The sequence below is a fragment of the Anomaloglossus baeobatrachus genome, chromosome 2 (genome assembly GCF_048569485.1).
Source record: "Anomaloglossus baeobatrachus isolate aAnoBae1 chromosome 2, aAnoBae1.hap1, whole genome shotgun sequence".
Classification (NCBI taxonomy): domain Eukaryota; kingdom Metazoa; phylum Chordata; class Amphibia; order Anura; family Aromobatidae; genus Anomaloglossus; species Anomaloglossus baeobatrachus.
The window spans coordinates 343,235,719-343,241,972 of NC_134354.1; positions in this window are offsets into that span (position 1 = coordinate 343,235,719).

The window sequence follows — 6,254 nt, forward strand, 5'->3', positions numbered from 1 at the left end:
GTAACCAAGGGTTACTCCAAGCGGAGTCTCCCTTTTTTTCCAAAAATTGGGCCCCACACACACCCACCCCTTCAGTGGCAGCAGTTGTGCCCCAGTTGTACACTTCACAGCTAGATTTGCATCAAGCACATTCAAAAATACGCCATTCTTATCCGTCCCCAGGATGACACCGGGGTAGGTAGCAAAGTCTTTCCTGATCCCAGCTCTGTTCATCTTGGCGTCTTTTAAAAACACATCAAGCAAGGGTTACTCCAAGCGGAGTCTCCCTTTTTTCCAAAAATTGGGCCCCACACACACCCACCCCTTCAGTGGCAGCAGTTGTGCCCCAGTTGTACACTTCACAGCTAGATTTGCATCAAGCACATTAAAAAATACGCCATTCTTATCCGTCCCCAGGATGACACCGGGGTAGGTAGCAAAGTCTTTCCTGATCCCAGCTTTGTTCATCTTGGCTTCTTTTAAAAACACATCAAGCAAGGGTTACTCCAAGCGGAGTCTCCCTTTTTTCCAAAAATTGGGCCCCACACACACCCACCCCTTCAGTGGCAGCAGTTGTGCTTCAGTTGTACACTTCACAGCTAGATTTGCATCAAGCACATTCAAAAATACGCCATTCTTATCCGTCCCCAGGATGACACCGGGGTAGGTAGCAAAGTCTTTCCTGATCCCAGCTCTGTTCATCTTGGCTTCTTTTAAAAACACAGCAAGCAAGGGTTACTCCAAGCGGAGTCTCCCTTTTTTCCAAAAATTGGGCCCCACACACACCCACCCCTTCAGTGGCAGCAGTTGTGCCCCAGTTGTACACTTCACAGCTAGATTTGCATCAAGCACATTCAAAAATACGCCATTCTTATACGTCCCCAGGATGACACTGGGGTAGGTAGCAAAGTCTTTCCTGATCCCAGCTCTGTTCATCTTGGCTTCTTTTAAAAACACAGCAAGCAAGGGTTACTCCAAGCGGAGTCTCCCTTTTTTCCAAAAATTGGGCCCCACACACACCCACCCCTTCAGTGGCAGCAGTTGTTCCCCAGTTGTACACTTCACAGCTAGATTTGCATCAAGCACATTCAAAAATACGCCATTCTTATCCGTCCCCAGGATGACACCAGGGAAGGTAGCAAAGTCTTTCCTGATCCCAGCTCTGTTCATCTTGGCTTCTTTTAAAAACACAGCAAGCAAGGGTTACTCCAAGCGGAGTCTCCCTTTTTTCCAAAAATTGGGCCCCACACACACCCACCCCTTCAGTGGCAGCAGTTGTGCCCCAGTTGTACACTTCACAGCTAGATTTGCATCAAGCACATTCAAAAATACGCCATTCTTATCCGTCCCCAGGATGACACCGGGGTAGGTAGCAAAGTCTTTCCTGATCCCAGCTCTGTTCATCTTGGCTTCTTTTAAAAACACATCAAGCAAGGGTTACTCCAAGCGGAGTCTCCCTTTTTTCCAAAAATTGGGCCCCACACACACCCACCCCTTCAGTGGTAGCAGTTGTTCCCCAGTTGTACACTTCACAGCTAGATTTGCATCAAGCACATTCAAAAATACGCCATTCTTATCCGTCCCCAGGATGACACCGGGGTAGGTAGCAAAGTCTTTCCTGATCCCAGCTCTGTTCATCTTGGCTTCTTTTAAAAACACATCAAGCAAGGGTTACTCCAAGCGGAGTCTCCCTTTTTTCCAAAAATTGGGCCCCACACACACCCACCCCTTCAGTGGCAGCAGTTGTGCCCCAGTTGTACACTTCACAGCTAGATTTGCATCAAGCACATTCAAAAATACGCCATTCTTATCCGTCCCCAGGATGACACCGGGGTAGGTAGCAAAGTCTTTCCTGATCCCAGCTCTGTTCATCTTGGCTTCTTTTAAAAACACAGCAAGCAAGGGTTACTCCAAGCGGAGTCTCCCTTTTTTCCAAAAATTGGGCCCCACACACACCCACCCCTTCAGTGGCAGCAGTTGTGCCCCAGTTGTACACTTCACAGCTAGATTTGCATCAAGCACATTCAAAAATACGCCATTCTTATACGTCCCCAGGATAACACCGGGGTAGGTAGCAAAGTCTTTCCTGATCCCAGCTCTGTTCATCTTGGCTTCTTTTAAAAACACAGCAAGCAAGGGTTACTCCAAGCGGAGTCTCCCTTTTTTCCAAAAATTGGGCCCCACACACACCCACCCCTTCAGTGGCAGCAGTTGTGCCCCAGTTGTACACTTCACAGCTAGATTTGCATCAAACACATTCAAAAATACGCCATTCTTATCCGTCCCCAGGATGACACCGGGGTAGGTAGCAAAGTCTTTCCTGATCCCAGCTCTGTTCATCTTGGCTTCTTTTAAAAACACAGCAAGCAAGGGTTACTCCAAGCGGAGTCTCCCTTTTTTCAAAAAATTGGGCCCCACACACACCCACCCCTTCAGTGGCAGCAGTTGTGCCCCAGTTGTACACTTCACAGCTAGATTTGCATCAAGCACATTCAAAAATACGCCATTCTTATACGTCCCCAGGATGACACCGGGGTAGGTAGCAAAGTCTTTCCTGATCCCAGCTCTGTTCATCTTGGCTTCTTTTAAAAACACAGCAAGCAAGGGTTACTCCAAGCGGAGTCTCCCTTTTTTTCCAAAAATTGGGCCCCGAACACACCCACCCCTTCAGTGGCAGCAGTTGTGCCCCAGTTGTACACTTCACAGCTAGATTTGCATCAAGCACATTCAAAAATACGCCATTCTTATACGTCCCCAGGATGACACCGGGGTAGGTAGCAAAGTCTTTCCTGATCCCAGCTCTGTTCATCTTGGCTTCTTTTAAAAACACAGCAAGCAAGGGTTACTCCAAGCCGAGTCTCCCTTTTTTCCAAAAATTGGGCCCCACACACACCCACCCCTTCAGTGGCAGCAGTTGTGCCCCAGTTGTACACTTCACAGCTAGATTTGCATCAAGCACATTCAAAAATACGCCATTCTTATACGTCCCCAGGATGACACCGGGGTAGGTAGCAAAGTCTTTCCTGATCCCAGCTCTGTTCATCTTGGCTTCTTTTAAAAACACAGCAAGCAAGGGTTACTCCAAGCGGAGTCTCCCTTTTTTCCAAAAATTGGGCCCCACACACACCCACCCCTTCAGTGGCAGCAGTTGTGCCTTCAGTTGTACACTTCACAGCTAGATTTGCATCAAACACATTCAAAAATACGCCATTCTTATCCGTCCCCAGGATGACACCGGGGTAGGTAGCAAAGTCTTTCCTGATCCCAGCTCTGTTCATCTTGGCTTCTTTTAAAAACACAGCAAGCAAGGGTTACTCCAAGCGGAGTCTCCCTTTTTTCCAAAAATTGGGCCCCACACACACCCACCCCTTCAGTGGCAGCAGTTGTGCCCCAGTTGTACACTTCACAGCTAGATTTGCATCAAGCACATTCAAAAATACGCCATTCTTATACGTCCCCAGGATGACACCGGGGTAGGTAGCAAAGTCTTTCCTGATCCCAGCTCTGTTCATCTTGGCTTATTTTAAAAACACATCAAGCAAGGGTTACTCCAAGCGGAGTCTCCCTTTTTTCCAAAAATTGGGCCACACAGACACCCCATCAGTGGCAGCACTTGTGCCCTAGTTGCAAACAGGATGTTTTGATTTGCATCAAGCACATTCCAAATCCACAAGCATTTACTCTCCCCAGGATGACACAGGGGTAGTAAATTCCTTCTGGATCCATGACTTTTTCATTTTGATGAACGTCAGTCTGTCCACATTGTCATTGGACAGACGCGTGCGCTTATCTGTCAGCACACACCCAGCAGCACTGAAGACACGTTCAGAGACAACGCTGGCAGCTGGACACGACAAAATCTCCAAGGCGTAACTGGAGAGCTCTGGCCATTTTTCTAGATTTGAAGCCCAAAAGGAGCAAGGCTCCATTTGCAAAGTCATGGCATCGATGTTCATTTGGAGATACTCCTGTATCATCCTCTCCAGCCGTTGACTATGTGTCAGACTTGTTGTCTCTGGTGGCCTTGCAAAAGAGGGTCTAAAAAAATTATGAAAAGATTCCATAAAATTGCTGTTACCAGCACCAGATATGGTCCTACTGGTACGGGTAGACTGTTGAAGATGACGAGACCGTCCCATGTTTGTCAAGTTACAACTGGGAGATTCCCTCCCTGCACCTGCACGGTTGTTTGGTGGAAAAGCCGAGATAAGATCGAGTAACAGCTTCTGCTGATACTCCTGCATACGTGCGTCCCTTTCTATGGCTGGAATTATGTCACAAAATTTGGACTTGTACCGGGGATCTAATAGTGTGGCAATCCAGTAGTCATCATCACTTCTAATTTTGACAATACGACTGTCATGTTGGAGGTAGTGCAACAAAAAGGCACTCATGTGTCTTGCGCAGCCATGCGGACCAAGTCCACGCTGTGTTTGTGGCATAGAGGTGCTACCCGTTCTTTCTTCCTCTGACATCTCCCCCCAACCTCTTTCAACTGAAATTTGACCAAGGTCTCCCTCATCCGCTGAGTCTTCCATGTCCATGGACAGTTCGTCCTCCATTTCTTCATGTTCTCCTGCACCTTGCTCAACATTTCGCCTGCTACTATGCGCCTTTGTCGATCCCTGTCCCCCATGGTCCCATGCCTGCTGCGTTGGTGATGATGAACGTCTGGACCTTGGTGATGTTGTTGTCCCTTGCGACATGAAATCCTCCTGTAGTTCCTCCCCTTCATGTTGTCCCACCCCCTGACTCCGAATAGTGTTTAGCGTGTGCTCCAGCATGTAAATGACTGGAATCGTCATGCTGATAATGGCATTGTCAGCGCTAAACATATTTGTCGCCATGTCAAAACTGTGCAGAAGGGTGCATAGGTCCTTGATCTGAGACCACTCCATCAGGGTGATCTGCCCCACTTCTGCATCTCGTTGGCCCAGGCTATACGTCATGACGTATTGCACCAGGGCTCTGCGGTGCTGCCACAGTCGCTGTAACATGTGGAGAGTTGAATTCCAGCGTGTCGCCACATCGCATTTCAGGCGATGAACCGGCAGGCCGAAAGACTTCTGGAGCGATGCAAGTCGCTCAGCTGCGGCGCTTGAACGGCGGAAGTGAGCAGACAGTTTTTGTGCCCTGTTCAGAAGGCCATCTAGGCCGGGATAGTGTGTTAAAAATTGCTGGACGACAAGGTTCAACACGTGAGCCATACAAGGTACGTGTGTCACCTTGCCCAGGCGAAGGGCCGCACCCAGGTTTGCAGCATTGTCGCACACGGCCTTACCAGGCTGCAGGTTGAGTGGAGACAACCATTTATTAAACTCGGACCGCAGAGCTGACCACAACTCCTCAGCTGTGTGACTCTTATTCCCAAGACATGTCAAGCTAAAGACCGCCTGATGCCGTTGCGCTCTGCTGCCAGCATAGTAATGAGGGGTGCGTGATTCCTTCTGCGCAGTGAGAACGCTGGTGGCCTGACCAGGCAGGCTTGGGGTGGAGGTGGAGGACTCAGATGAGGTGGAGGATGCAGAAGCAGTGGCGGAACTTGGACAGACAGAGGATTGACACACAAGTCGTGGGGACGGCAAGACTTGTGCAGCAGACCCTTCACCATCTATCACCATAGTTACCCAGTGCCCAGTCAGCGACATGTAACGTCCCTGTCCATGCTTACTGGTCCAAGTATCGGTGGTGAAATGCACCCGTTCACACACAGAGTTTCTCAAGGAAGCGGTGATGTTGTGTGCGACATGCTGGTGTAGCGCGGGCACACCTTTCTTAGAGAAGTAGTGGCGACTAGGCATCTGGTACTGGGGCACAGCGACAGACATAAGGTCTCTAAAATCCTGTGTGTCCACTAGGCGGAAAGGCAGCATTTCGGTAGCCAACAGCTTACAGAGGGATAGAGTCAACCTCTTAGCTTTGTCATGGGTCGCAGGAAGTGGCCTTTTATTTGACCACATCTGAGGGACAGAGATCTGGCTGCTGTGTGTAGACGGTGTTGAGTAGGGTGTCCCTGGAAAAATGCAGGTTTGTGAGGAAAGTGCAGGCGGAGACATGATGTTGCCTTCATCCAACGTTGGTGCTATCGATGTCTGAGAGAGCTGTACACACTCACTTGTTTCCCCTTCCAAACCAACTGACGACCTACCAAGCAAACTGCCTGTTGCGGTTACAGTGGTGGAAGTTGTGCGTGGAAAAACAGGTGTGACAGCTGTCCCCACAGTCCTAGAAGATGAAGAGCGCGCGGATGCACTGGAAGGGGCAGGCGGTGGATG